We start from the raw sequence: 15,411 nt of genomic DNA on the forward strand, positions 1-15,411 counted from the left end.
TTTGAGTCTTTAGACTTGACATAGACAAAACCAGAATTTTTCATTTCTCTTAAAACATCTTGACTTTACAGTTGTATTTATGCTGTCTTTGGGTGTTCTGTAACTATACCAAATAGCCAAAATGTGAGAGTTATAAATTCAGTTTAATTTATCGATGTGTGTATCATCTTAACCTGAATGGACTCTTTGGATCCCCAAAGCGTCTGGATAGAATTCAGAGGTTAATTGATGGATAAAAGAACATATATATCTTTATTTTCAGAAATGTTTAACTGAAAGTTAGAAAATCCTGCAAATATGAATGTTGGCAAAAAATCTTAGTGCCTGTGACCTTCTTACCAGTAGAAATCACAGATACTTTCAAATACCAGTGAAGTTGGGGCAGATATTTCAAAATATAATTTATGCGCATCACTCCCTCAAAAATACTGTAGCATCAGTTCTCAGCCTCCCTGTTCACAGACATTCTTGCACTGGAGCAGGCCAACTTCAGTGCAGCTCTCAGCCTCCAAATGGTGAATCTATATAACCTCCTAATAAAAATTTAACTCAAACATCTTTAGAGAATTTGGGTATTCCTTGAGACAATCTATCCATTTCTTGTTAAGCAAGATACAGAAATCTGAATTAAATTCATGATGATATATTTTGGAGAATCTGGATTGTTAACACTTGTAACCAGAAAAACTGGGAGTCAACTGGATGTCTTATATGACATGCACATTGCCCTGTCAAAAAGAGTTTGTCATTCATCTTCATGCTAAGCAACAACAGCCTTCACACTCATAAGTGTTGTAAAAATAAAATTTAACTTTGGCTTGTCTATATTTTAAATCTATTGTTATTTAGCATATTTTAAAAGCGCACATATTGTTATATTAGAAAAATAGTATTTTATAAATTTCAATATAATTGAGTTTCTTTGCAATGCTATATATTCTATGTATTCATGACATTATTCTTAATAGGAGTCCATAGACTTTATCAGACTACCAAAGAGGCCCCTGATATGAAAGAAGGTTAAAAACCCTTTATTTAGATGTAAGTTATTTGTTATTTAAGTAAGTCATGACATTGAAGTCACTGGCCTTTGCTTCAGTGTTCTGACTCGAATAATTTTATTATTTCCTTAACTAATTTTTTTCCTATTTTTATACCTTTAATGAGATATACTTTACAATCATGAAATTCACCCATTTCAGGCGTATAATTCAGTGATTCAACTTGTAACTTTATTGAGTGGTGCAACAATCACCATAAGGCAATATTAGGACATTTTCTCCCCCCCCCAATAAGATCACTTATGTCTATTGATGGTCCTTAACTCATTATTAGGCATACTTAAATTGCATCCCACCTTTGTATCATTGATTATAGTGGTTTTTAGGTTGTAAGAATTCATCTATAATGAAAGTCCTATAACTATGCGTATACTTAGCATGGCACGACTAGTACTCATTTTAGAAACAAGTTCAATTAAAAGATACTCATTCTAATTGATTCAGGCAGTAGTCATCAATGGATGCTAAAACAAGCATGTAAATGCTTGAGGAGAAACAAGATAGTTACATAATTTCAAAATATCTTTCCCATAGCATTTATTAATGGCAAGAGGTAACAATAATGCTACAGTACAGAAACATGACAGACACCACCTTCACCAAATGATCAAGGTGAACTTCACCAATAATGAGACAGATCAACAACATATGTCTCCTAATGTGGTTCACTGAAAACACAGCATCCTTTCTGTGATATTCTTGCCAAGAGTGCATAACTTGAATATTATCAGGAGAAAATATCAGACAAACCCTAACATCTGAGGGACACTACAAAACAATTGTCCGGTACTCTTCAAAAATGCCAGCTTAATGAAATACAAAGAAAGTCTCAGGACTTCTATATTAAAGAAAAGTAGAGAGACACAACTGAATGTAATGCATGATCCTGAATTTCTTTGGCTGTAATTGACATTATTGGGACAGTTAGTGAAATCTGAATAAGAGCTGTCAAGTAAATAACAGTGTTGTGTCGGTATTAATTTCCTAATTTTGAAAACTGTGCTGTGGTTATGTAAGAAAATGTCCTTGGTTTTAGGAAATGTACGCTGAAGAGTATAGCAGAAATGAAGTATCGTTTCTGAAACTTATTTTTAAGTAGTTCAGAAGTTGTGTGTGTGTGTGTGTGTGTGTGTGTGTATACATGCACACGTGTCGAGACAGTGAAGACTGAATACAACTAAAGTTAACATTTGGAGAATCTGGGTGTAGGTTATTCTGGAATTCTTTGTACTTTTTTTGAAACTTTTCTGTAAGTATAACATTATTTTAAAAGAAAGCAAAATAAAAGACAGTCCTAAGTGTATTTATTGTCATACCAAATATTGAAAGTTCTGATACCTCAATTTATACTCCACTATTAGTTATTTTTAGCTACTGGCAAATTTTCTCCATGGATTTCTTGCTGTGCCCATTTGCTTCTTTCATTTGAGTATTTGTGCTGTCCTTTTTTGTTTATTATTTCCCTAGGGCAGATGATGCTGAGTTTCAAACATGTGGCCATTTTCATTTTCTCCAATCACCTACAAAAAAAAAAAAAAAATGCCAAAAAAGACCAATCATTGTGGTAAACTAAAATAAGATATGGAAATGTGGAGCAGAATGAATCATATATTTTGGGAGTCAGCAGCTTTGGTTGGCAGCCGATTTAAGTTCATGACTTTGGAAAAATACACGTCATTGCTTTGTGCCCTTTTCTCCTTATAATCTTTTTTATTACAGATATTGAAAGGATTAACTTATGATTGTACATCACTTTGAATCTCCATGATTTAGGTATTAAAGGAGTTACCACAAATTAATATCCCTATAAATAGTATACTTGTGAAAATCCTCTTGTTGGTATTTTGGTAGTTGTTTCAGAACTGTAAAAGCTTTTCATAATGTTCACAGTATTATCAGCAGGGGCTTGTAGTATACTTTCTCCCTGTGGGCACTGTATTACTGAGTATTATTGAAGACAATTGTGCCAGGGATTTATAGATTACCAGTACTTTTCCTTTCTTTTTTTTTTTTCATTTCTGGACTAAAAGTATCTAAATTAACTTTTTTCCCCCTAAGATTTTATTGGGGAAGGGGAACAGGGCTTTATTGAAAGAGTGTGTACTTCCAGAACTTTTTTACAAGTCAAGTTGTTGTCCTTTCAATCTTAATTGTGGAGGGTGCCGTTCAGCTTCAAGTGTTGTCCTTTCAGTCTTAGTTGTGGAGGGCGCAGCTCAGCTCCAGGTCCAGTTGTTGTTGCTAGTTGCAGGGGGAGCAGCCCACTATCCCTTGCAGGAGTCGAACCAGCAACCTTGTGGTTGAGAGCCCATTGGCCCATGTGGGAATCGAATCAGCAGCCTTCAAAGTTAGGAGCACAGAGCTCCAACCGTCTGAGCCACCGGTCCAGCCCCCAAATTAACTTTTTTTTCTTTAAGTTTTTACCCTCTGTACCAGGCCTGCTATTTTCACCTGCCTAGGATCCAGTGGCCCTTTTGCTGGCATTGAGTTTAACATAGTGAAACATGCCCCAACTCCGTTCATATGGTTTATTTCAGATTGACCCAGGAAGATGAGGTTCATAATGCAGATCTCATCAATCACAGACGAACATTCCTTGTCTATAATGCTGGCAGGAATAGACAGTGATACCAAGGACCGTGAGTCCCTCGTATGACTCATTCTACACTTATTAAGAAATGTGATCTCTTTCTACTGGCATTGCTAAACTGGGAGACTCTAAGCACAGTCTTTCCAGTACGTAGCTATCTTTCCACCATGAGGGGAGAATACGTCTAAGCCTGTTTCCAATCTGGACAAAAGCAGAGGTGAGAAATAAAAGGAAGAAATTTCCTAATGCTCATCTGAGCACCTAGGTTGGATATGCCTGTACACAGATACTCGAAGTTTGCTAATGGGTCATTATACTCCTTTCTTTTTTTTTTTCTTTGAGAGCTCCAATGAAATTATTTGGTACATGTGGTAGAGAAAGTTGACTGCTTATTCAATATCAATTTTCCCCTTTATCCTTAGGAATATCAGTTTTATTCAAGGTGCCAATTTTTCCAGTTTTTAAAAAAGTACTTTCCAGCCTCCTTTGTAGGTAGGTAGAGCTATGTAATTAAGTTCTGGTCAAAGAGGTAGGCAAAAGTTGTAGGCTGGGCTTTATTAGAAGGCTCTTATTAACAGAAAGGTTGGATGGATTTGTCTATTTACTCCTCACCCTTCACCCTGAAGGTGGAAAGGTATGGTAAGAAAGGCACTGCAGAAATATAGAAAAGCTTGGATTCCTTTTGTCTTTGTGGAACTCTGTGCCAATGTGAATAACGCTCTTTTTACAATTTTTAATTTTTTTAAATTGGGAAATATTGGGGAACACTGTGTTTCTCCAGGGCCCATCAGCTCCAAGTCATTGTCCTTCAATTTAGTTCTAGTTGTGGAGGGCGCAGTTCAGCTCCAAGTCCGGTTGCCGTTTTCAATCTTTAGTTGCAGGAGGTGCAGCCCACCATCCCATGTGGGAATTGAACCAGCAACCTCGTTGTTAAGAGCTCGAGCTCTAACCAACTGAGCCATTCGGCCGCCCCCTGTGAATAACCCACTTTTGAACTTCTTTTACGTAAATGAATAAATGCTTAGGTGTTTAAGCCATTCTAATAGGTCTACAACAACTATTGCTAGTAGTTGACGAAATTCCTACTTGATATAGTATATCTTTGTATACTATAGATATTTGTAATTGCCCATCAATGGCACTTCATGAAATGTCTGGATTTATTTTCCAGAATGGAAAATGGGGAGATCAATGTTTTTGCTTAAAGCAAGAATGTTTTTGCTTTGATAATTCTCTTTATTTTTGCCTCATATGTGACTTTTAGGTGACAATAATTCTGGTGACTACTACCTCAACCTCTTTTTATGATCTTCCCTATGCAATGAAGAAAATTTTAGATGGGTCAAGTGTGGCAGTTCAGAGTCACAAAGCTCACCAATATAAGCTTGTAGATGTTCTCGATTTTTGTCTTCTCTAGTCTTAGATCATTGTCCTATTTCAGGTCATTTTGTTTTGGGCTTCCTTTGTCCAGTGTTTGTTCACTAAACCCAATTCTCTGTACTAACATCAGAGTAAGCATTCAAATATACATGGTGATTTTTAAAAAACTGCCTATAAAACAACTACCTAAATAAACTGGAGAGCTGCCCAAATCAGGCAGAAATTGGAGGGAAATAAACACTTGAAATAAACACTTGCCACTTCCTTGTGGCAACAGGTGAACATATACAATTTTTATCTAAAGGGTAGGCTCCAGTGAGGGAACTAAAACTTTCATTGAAACCCATAGTCATACTGGCTTAAAGAAATGATAAACAAAGCACAGAGTTTGGGGTGGCCACTGTGGTTGGAAAGAAAGGAAAATCTCATAAAAGAGAGGTCCAGAGAAGGTAAGTTCCAAATTCTCTGCTCAAATCTTTAGTTAAAGCCTGAACTCTATCTCCACGGGGCAGATTTAAAATAGCCCAGTAAGGCTAAAAGATTTCAAAAGAGATTTCAGCTACTGCCCTCCATAGAGAAGACAGATTTTGGAGTGTGCGTCCAACTATCTTACCTTCCTATTTAAAAACAACAACAACAACAACAACAACAACAACAACAACAATAATAACAAAACACCACTCTTAGGAAACTAGGAATAAAGGGTAACTTCTTCAACTTTATAAAGAACATCTATCAAAAAAAATCCTGCATCTAATATCATACTTAATGGTGAAAAACTTGAAGCTTTCTTAGTAAGATTAGGCACAAGGAAAGGATGTTCCTTCCTCACCACTGCTTTTCAAAATCTTACTGGAAGTCCCAGCTAATACAGTGAAACAAGAAAAGGAAATGAAAGTTACACAGATTGGGAAGAAAGAAATAAAACTGTCTTTGTTAGCAGATGACATGACTGTCCATGTAGAAAAGACTCGACAGAAAGACTCCCGGAGCTAGTAAGTGATTATAGCAAGGTTGCAGGATACAAGGTTAATATACAAAAATCAATTTTGTACCAACAATGAACAAGTGGAATTTGAAAGTAAAAACACATTACCATTTACATTAGCATCCCCAATAAAATATTTATGCATAAATTTAACAAAATATATACAAGAATTATATGAAGAAAACTTCAATCTCTGAGGAAAGAGGAAAAAGGACTAAATAAATGGAGAGCTATACCATGTTCATGGATAGGAAAATTCAATATCAGCAAAATGTCAGTTCTTTTCACCTTGATCAATGCAATCCAATCAAAATCCCAGTAAGTCATTTTGTGGATTTTAAAATTTATATGGAAAAAGCCCCAGAATAACCAACTCAACATTAAAGGAAAAGAGCAAAATTTGAGAACCGACACTAGCTGACTTCAAGACATACTGTAAACCTACAGTAATCAAGACAGTGTGGCCACTGATGAAAGAATAGACAAATAGATCAGTGGAACAGAATAGAAAGCCCAGAAATAGACCCACATAAATATGGTCTACTTATCTTTTTTTTTTTTTTTAATTTAGGCATAATTGACACATAACATTTTATTAGTTTCAGGTATAAAACACAATGATTTAATATTTGTATATACTGTGAAATGATCACCACAATAAGTCTAACAAAATTCACCACAATACATAGTTACAATTTTTTTTCTTGTGAGAACATTTAAGATCCACTCTCTTAGCAACTCTCTAATACACAATACAGTATTATTAACTATATATGCCATGCTGTACATCATGTACATTACCTCCCCATGATTTATTTATTTTATAACTGGAAATTTGTACCTTTTGATCCCTTCACCCATTTCACCTGCACCCCCACCTCCAGCCTCTGTTAACCATATATTGGTTCTGTGTATCTATGAGCTTGTTTTTTTTGTTGTTGCTGTTATTGTCTTTTAGATCCCACATATAAGTGAGATTATAGAATATTGTCTTTGTACGACATTTCACTTAGCATAATGTCTTCAAGGTCCACTGATGTCACAAATGGCAAGATTTCATTAAAAAAAATATATATATATGTATATATCTATATATACATATATATATGTATATATATGTATATATCACATCTTCTTTATCCATTCATCTGTCATTGGACACTTAGGCTATTTCCATGTCTTAGCTATTATAAATAATGCTGCCATGAATATGGGGGTGGTGCATATAGAATTAGTGTATTCTTTTTTTTTCTTTTTTTGATAAATACCCAGATTGGAATTGCCAGATCATATGGTAGTTCTATTTTTAGGTTTTTGAGGAACCTCCATATTGTTTTCCATACTGGTTGCACCAACTTACATTTTCACCAATAGTGTACAATGTTTCCCTTTTCTCCACATCATCTCCAACACTTGTTAGTTATTGTCATTTTGATAATAGCCATTCTAACAGATGTGAGGTGATATCTCATTGTGGTTTCGATTTGTATTTCCCTAATTATTAGTGATGGTGAACATCTTTTCATGTACCTGTATATCTTCTTTGGAAAAATGTCCATTCAGATACTCTGCTCATTTTTTAATGGGATTAGTTGGTATCTTTGCTATGGCCTGTATGAGGTTCTTCCATATTTTAGATATGAACCCCTTATCAGATACGCAGTTTATAAATATTTTTTCCCAATTCCTATGTTGCCTCTTCATTTTGTTGATTATTTCTTTTTCTGTGCAAAAGTTTTTTAGTTTGATGTAGTCTTACGTGTTGATTGTTGCTTTTGTTGCTTGTGCTTTTGGTATCATATCCAAAAAATAATTCCCCAAACTAATGTCAAAGAGCTTTCCCTTGTTTTCTTCTCCAAGTTTTATGGTTTCAGGTCCTACCTTTAAGTCCTTAATACATTTTGAGTTAATCTCTGTGAATGGTGTAAGATTGGGGTCCAATGTTATTCCTTCTTTTTACAGTGAATATCCAGGTTTCCCAATATCATTTAGTGAAGAGACTATCCTTTCTCCCATTGAGTATTCTTGGCTCCTTTGTCAAATATTAGTCGACCATATTTGGGTTTCTCTCTAAAATGTTAATTCTGTTCCATTGGTTTATGTGTCTGATTTTATATCAGTACCATACTGTTTTTTTCTTTTTTTAAAAAAATATGGAATACTTCAAGAATTTGTGTGTCATCCTTGTCCAGGGGCCATGGTAATCTTCTCTGTATTGTTCCAATTTTAGTATGTATGCTGACCAAGCGAGCATAGTACCATACTGTTTTGATTACTATAACTTTTTAATATAGTTTGAAATCAGGAAATATGATGCCTCCAGCATTATTTTTTTTCAAGATTGCTTTGACTATTCAGGGTCTTTTGTGGTTCCATACATATTTTATATATATTTTTTATTTCTGTTAAATACTTGTATACCATTGGAATTTTGGTATAGATTGCATTAAACCTATAGATGTCTTAGGATAATATGAACATTTTAACAATATTAACTCTTCTAATCCATGAACACATGATTTTGTTCCATTTATTTGTGTCTTCCCAATTTCTTTAATCAATGCCTTATAGTTTTCAGCATATAGATCTTTCACTTCCTTTGTTAAATTTATTCCTAAGAATTTTATTGTTTTTGATGTTATTGAAAATAGGATTGTTTTCTTTGTTTTTATAGATAGCTCATTTTTAGTATACAGAAATGCGACTGATTTATGTGTGTTGATTTTATATCTTGCAAGTTTACTGAATTCATTTATTAGTTCTAACACTTTTTTGGTGGAGACGTTGGGGTGTTTCACTATATTAGTGGTATTAGGACATTTTGCTACCAATTTTGAAAAATAATGTTGGATCCATAATTCACCCTGTACTTCAGAATAAAGTCACAATCCAAAAATCAATGAAAAAAATAAACAAATCATAAAAGTACCAGAATAAAACATAGGAAAATTCTTTATAACCTGGGATTTGAAATGGCCATTCTAATTATGGCCCAAAATCTAAAAGGCATTAGGCAAGGTTGATAAATTAGACTATGTAAATATGAAAATTTCTGCATGCCAAATAAATACAAGTCAAAAGACAACAAAGGGGTAACACATACCACAAAGGCCTAATTGCCCAAATAGAGACCACCTACAAATTAATAAAAAAAGGACCAACAATCCAATAGAAAAATGAGCAAAAAATTATGAACAAGCGGCCCAGTGGCTCAGGCGGTTGGAGTTCCATGCTTCTAAAGCTGAAGGCTGCTGGTTCGATCCCCACATGGGCCAGTGTGCTCTCAACCACAAGGTTGCCGATTCGATTCCTAGACTCCCTCAAGGGATGGTGGGCTGTGCCCCCTGCAACTAACAACTGGCAACTGGACCCGGACCTGAGCTGCACCCTCCACAACCAAGATCGAAAGGACAACTTGACCTGTAAAAAGTCCTGGAAGTACACACTGTTACCCAATAAGGTCCTGTTCCCTTTCCCCAATAAAATCTTAAAAAAAAAAATTATGAACAGTAAATTCATGGGAAGGAAATACAAATGGCTCTGATGCTGATGTTCAACTAACTCATAATAAGAGAAATGTACACTATATGCACAACTAGATACATTTTTCATTTATCAGATTGGCAAAATCCAAAAGTTTGATAACATTCAGTTGGCAATATTGTGACAAAATAGGTACATTGTTCCTAAGGGAATATAAATTGGTATAACCTGCATAGATAATTCGGCAATATTCATCAATATTACAAAATCACATGTCCTTTTACCTAGCAACCCCATTTTTGGGACTTGTGCATATGAAGACTATGTCTGGCACATATATACAAGGTTATTATACAAGCATTTGGAAAAATTGTTTGCAATAGAGAAAGACTGGAAACAATTCAAAAGTTCATCAACTAAGAATAGGTAAATAAATTATGATATATTCTTAAAATGTACTTGCTATTCACTATACAAAGGTTTTTAAAAAATGAGTAAGGTCCCTACTCTAGACTTACAGAAAGATTTCCAAGATATATTAGTGATAAAAGCAAGATGCACAATAGGGTATATGATATGCTACTTTTTAAAAGAATAAAATGAATTCGAATGAGACTTTATATTCACATGTACATATTTTCATGAAGAAATTATAGTACACATAAAAAACTAATAATGGTGTTTATGTATGTGGGGAGGCTGATAACTGAGTGGATGGGAATGTTGTACTACATATGAAATAATTAAATTTAAAACGTGCCATATTTTACTTATCATGTTTTATGCTTGCAGCTGGAAGCTTTCCATTTTAGTTTAGTCCACCTTACCAGAACCAGAAAGCTTGGTAAAAAAACTTTTTTAAGTAAAACCTATTGAAAAAATGGAAAGAATATAATTTTAAGTGCGTGCTATTCCTAAATAAAATAAGTGATACTGATATCTTTTTTGTTTGGGAATACATTTATTATTTTAATAAAAGTATAAAAATTATTTTTACTAATACATTGTTGTCATTTAAATAACAACAGCATTTTTAATAATCCAACAGCTTTTAAATGTTTTCTTTAGTAAGTTAAAAAGCAAAAACATTTGAGCTCCCTCTGCTGGCTCTGCAGGAGCATATCAGAGACCATTTTGGTTTTAGCTAATACACACTGACACAGTTAATTCCATTAAATCATTTACCATATTATAGAGACTAGCTTAATAAAACTGAGTTTTTCAGACTCTTATAAATGTTAAGTTCTGGTAATATACCACTAAGATTGGCAAGATGAGCATTTGAACATCAACGTTAAGATTTGATTCAGTATGCACCTGTCCCATTAAATACATCCTGAAATATGGTACAGCTTAAAGTGGGTTATACAGGAAAAATTTCTACATATATGGCAATATGTGTAGAAGATTTTTAGTTTTTAAAAATTTATTATGGCTTTTAAGTTGTAGTAACTATAAAGCCTACATGTTGTGTAAGTATATTAGTATTGATTAAAAATACTGGTTTTTCAAGCTAGGAGGACTATATTTGCATAGTTAAGCAATGATTTACACGACAATTACGAGTATCTATAAATGTTGTTCTTTGTCATGACAGCATAATCTATGATGTGCTAATTTATGATGTGCTTTGCAAAATTACAAGCTACCTCTTTTCTACTATGATTTCTATTTTTACCTTGCAGATCATTGATTAGTGTCTCAGTGGTGACCATCTTCTCCTTCTATTTACTTACTAAATTCTTTAATTTTTTTGTGTGTTGTACTTAAATCTCTTCAACAATGCCTCTTAAAAAAATTCAGGTTTTCATCTCTCTTTATCAGTTCTATTTTCCCCTTGTTTGTTCTGACTGATATTCCTCTCTCAAACTATTGGTGCTTCTTACCTAAGATGTTGTTTTTCTTGGTTAGTTCATGGGTTCGATTCTGATAGGTGAAGTACTGGGAATCCCCCAGGTGGTGGAAGGTAAAGGGGTTTCTAGTCAATGGTGTGCTGGAACCAGCTATTAGCAGCCTATGAGAGCTGATTGTTAATTTTTCAAGAAGTTTGCAAGCTATTTGTTAAACACAGATTTTATTAAAAACTGAATTATCTAAACCTAAAATTACATTTATGTTTAAACAGGCAATTATTCCCCTTTATTATTATTTATACTTCTAAGGTTATTTACATCTATTTTACTGTATGGTGAAAATACTGTATAGTGGTGTGTTACTATGAATCTTTCCAACTCTGCATTCAGTGATATGTTAGTAACCTGAAATTGGTTATGGTGAGAACATTTTACACTATGGAAATTAGCAAGGGCCACAGAGCTAGGCTTGATTTATTGTTTTGTTGATTGTCCACATAAGACAATCACATAGATTGTCACATAAGAAAGTGAGGCAGCAAATGTTACAGATAACAAGTATTTGGCAAAAATCAACTAAAACATTTTGTGAGACCCAATTTGTTGTATTAATTTATAATAAACAGTATTATACATTTTATTATTCATAAGTTGTATGCTGCTCATCCTTTATATCAATAAAACTTATGTATATACAAATGTATCCATCCATTTTGTTTTCTAGAAAGCCAGTTGCTAAAGATTGACAAGCACATCACCAAAGTCTCTATTCCCCAAGGTAGTATATAGGCAGGCAAGCAGTCAATTCTCTGCAGAGACTGCTGAAGGAATCACTGATATAGTATTCACACAGCCTCAAGGGTAGTGGTGTGGTTTTAAAGTATGTCCACAAATTATTTGATATACTTCCTTTCCAAAGGTGAGGCTTAATTTTCCTCCCCCTGAATGTGAGTTGTACTTGACTTTAATGAATAGAGTGTGATGGAAGTGATGGTGTTAGATTTCCAAGGCTAATTCATAAGGCATTGTGGATTCCATCTTGCTCTCTCTTGGATGCAGAGAGACTGCATCCAAGAGATGCAGATATGCAAATGCCATATCATGAGGACACTTAAACATCCATATGAAGAGGCCTACATGCTGTGGAACTGAGGACTCTGCCAGCAGCTATTTTGGAAGGAGATTCTCCAATTCAAGGCAAGACTTCAAAGACTGTGGCCCCGGCAGACATCTTAGCTGCAATTTCATGAGACCCTAAACCAGAACATCTCAGCTACGCAGCTCTCCTAAATAATGATTGCTTCTTCAGTGCCCAGCGTTACACAATTTCCAGTGGTTTTCTTTGGAGTACAGGGCTCAAGAGAAACAGCAAAGTGGAGATGAGCATAGACCGTGGATGCCTGGGTCTAAATCCTGCCCCTATGATGTGGTCATGAGCTCTGTGATTTTAGATGAGTTACTTCACTTCTCCATGTCTCAGGTTCTTCAACGGTGAAATACGATAGATCTACTTCAGAGGTCTATTTTGGATCTAACATAGAGCTCCCAGGATGGTACCCACCAAATGTTTAATAAATTCCTAGATCTATCTCTTACCGGGGTAACCTTGAGTGGGTTATTTAATGTTATTCCATCTTAATTTCTTGGCTTTAAAATGAGGATGAGAAAAATAGGACCAACTTCATTGGATTGTTGAGGATTAAATAAAATATGTAACTTGCCTAATACATAATGTATGTAGAGCCTTGCATATGGCAGGATTGCAATGAAATGATAGTTAAAAAAAGTTGTTTCTTTTTAACTCAAGAATACTTCATTTATATTGCTATTTTATGGCATATATCAAATTATAACAGCCTCTACTGGGAACTTTGTCATTATTCTTCTGATAAAGAGAAAACCAATTCAGCTGGCAACTAAAATGTGAGGGGAAACTGAAGATAGAAACAGAAACCACAACTTGCAAACCTGTTCTGTAACTCACAAAAGAGAAAAACTGTACAAAACCATTAACAAGCAAGACAAACTGAGTTCAGACTCTTAACACCAGCTCATTCAGACCCATGATCTTCTAAGACTATAGACAAACCGAACAGTAACTCCATACAAAGTCATGTGTCCTAAAGACAAGCCCACTGATTGTTCCAGCAACTTCCTAGTTTACAAATTCTGACCAATCTCTGCCAAGGCCAACCTATGGCTAACTCTATAGATATTCTTTCCTATCTTCTACCTGTTGAAATGTTGCACTCTCTATGGTGTGCACTCTGTCTAGCTGTGGCAAGCTAATAAGCCTAAGTTTGTTTGAGAAAGGAAATGTATTATATATTATGTTAGATACTGGGAATAAAACAGTGAATGGAAAAAAGCTTTGCCTTCAAGGAACCTAGGATCTTTTAATATGGTAGATAGACAAATATTAACAATATAGTGTGATATAAGTATAATAGGGATAAACACTAAACACTCAGCCTATTCAGGGAAGGCTTCCTGAAGGAAATAATTTTTAAGAGAAGTCCTGAAGGATGATTAGAAGTTTGGTAAAGAATAGGGTTGAGCATGGTGTTATAAACAGAAGGGACGCTTTCTGTGTAAAAAACAATAAAAACAGCATAGCTTGTTTATAGGAATAAAGGATTTTATAGGCCTACAGCATCAAAAATATTTTAATGCTCCTCCATCTAAAATTTAAAATAAAAATACTAAAATACATATGAGAAAGTCCTTCTGTCTGGTTTTTATCATTATGTTTAATACTTTAAAAGAAATCCCAAATTCTCTAAAAAACATATTTATGTTCCTGTTTTAATGGTTTCTTCAGCCTGTACCAGGTCGTCTTATTATATAATGCAGTACTGTTCGTTTGGGGAAGTACAAATACTTTGGTATGGCAGCATTGTAGTATGAAATGTAAAAAAGTGACATATGAAGCTGGATTGCTACGCAGGGACCAATTAATGAAAAATCTGTTAAAGCTGTGGTCTTTGTTGTTTACTGACCTGAGTTCAATCTCTGCCATGGTTGGGCAACTCAAAGCCTTAATTTTCTCAGCTGTAAAATGGGAATGCTAAATCATGAAGATTAACACAGTGAAAGTAAAGCATTGAGCACAGTGCTTAATACAATAAAACACAATTGCAATTAAATAGTGTTAGTAATAAATTTATACTTTAGCCTGGGAAGTGGGGAGTCAATAAACGGTTTTAAATAGTGCCATGATTAGAATGGGCTCTTATGGACTTCTTTGGCTGCAGCATACAGTCTGGGGTGAAGGACAATGAATATATTCTAGGTGTGCATAGGATGAAGACTCAATAGGTATTAATGGTTGATTGGATGGAGGCTGAAGATATATATGCATATGTATATTACATATTCATACACACACACATTCATACATTTCCAAAGTCTCCTGCACAAACTGCCACAGATGATGACAGATTGATGTAAATCTCAGTATCCAGAGGAACAAATGTATTATTAAAAACCATCTGTCAGTGAAATGATGTCTATGTTGTCAAAATAATTTGAAATGGAATAAAGGGAAAGGGTGGAGTATCACTGAAGTAAGATTGACCAGTTGATTATTATAGAAACAGGATGATGGGAAAGGTTATACTTCTTTCTGCTTTTGTAGATGTTTATAATTTTCCATAATAAAAAAAAAAACATTAAAAAAAATCTATGAAGGCAGGGAGACCCAAAAAACAAAAAGATCCCTGAAAAAATCTAACAGACTAGCTAGAATACAAGTCTCAGGAGGGTAAAGACCTTGCCTTTCTTGTTTACATCTGTATCTTCAGGGCCTAGAGAAGTTCACAGCACACAGTAGGCTTTCATCTGTGGCAGTTAAACACCCACAAGAGACACTCTCTAAAGTTTTAAAGCTACACTATCCAATACCATAGCCACTAGCAAAGCATGGATATTGAGCCCTTGTAATGTGGCTTGAACTGAGATGTACTATATATTCGTTGAATGAATGAACGAACACCGGGGAATAAAATCCATAACCTGACGAGTGTGACAGCTCATATACTGAGTCAGGGCTCCTGAAGT

General features: G+C 34.6%; 1 long non-coding RNA gene across 2 annotated transcripts in view; it reads right to left on the minus strand.

Annotated features, from left to right (window-relative positions):
• LOC308496377 overlaps positions 1 to 15,411 on the minus strand; it is a 35,177-nt gene that overhangs the window by 17,563 nt on the left and 2,203 nt on the right. For both annotated transcript variants that reach the window (XR_013993176.1, XR_013993177.1), the window contains exon 2: positions 2,400 to 2,581. This is a non-coding gene — a long non-coding RNA (uncharacterized lncRNA). The remainder of the gene's footprint in view (positions 1 to 2,399; positions 2,582 to 15,411) is intronic.

This window comes from Rhinolophus hipposideros, assembly GCF_964194185.1.
Source record: "Rhinolophus hipposideros genome assembly, chromosome: 4".
In the NCBI taxonomy this organism is placed as follows: domain Eukaryota; kingdom Metazoa; phylum Chordata; class Mammalia; order Chiroptera; family Rhinolophidae; genus Rhinolophus; species Rhinolophus hipposideros.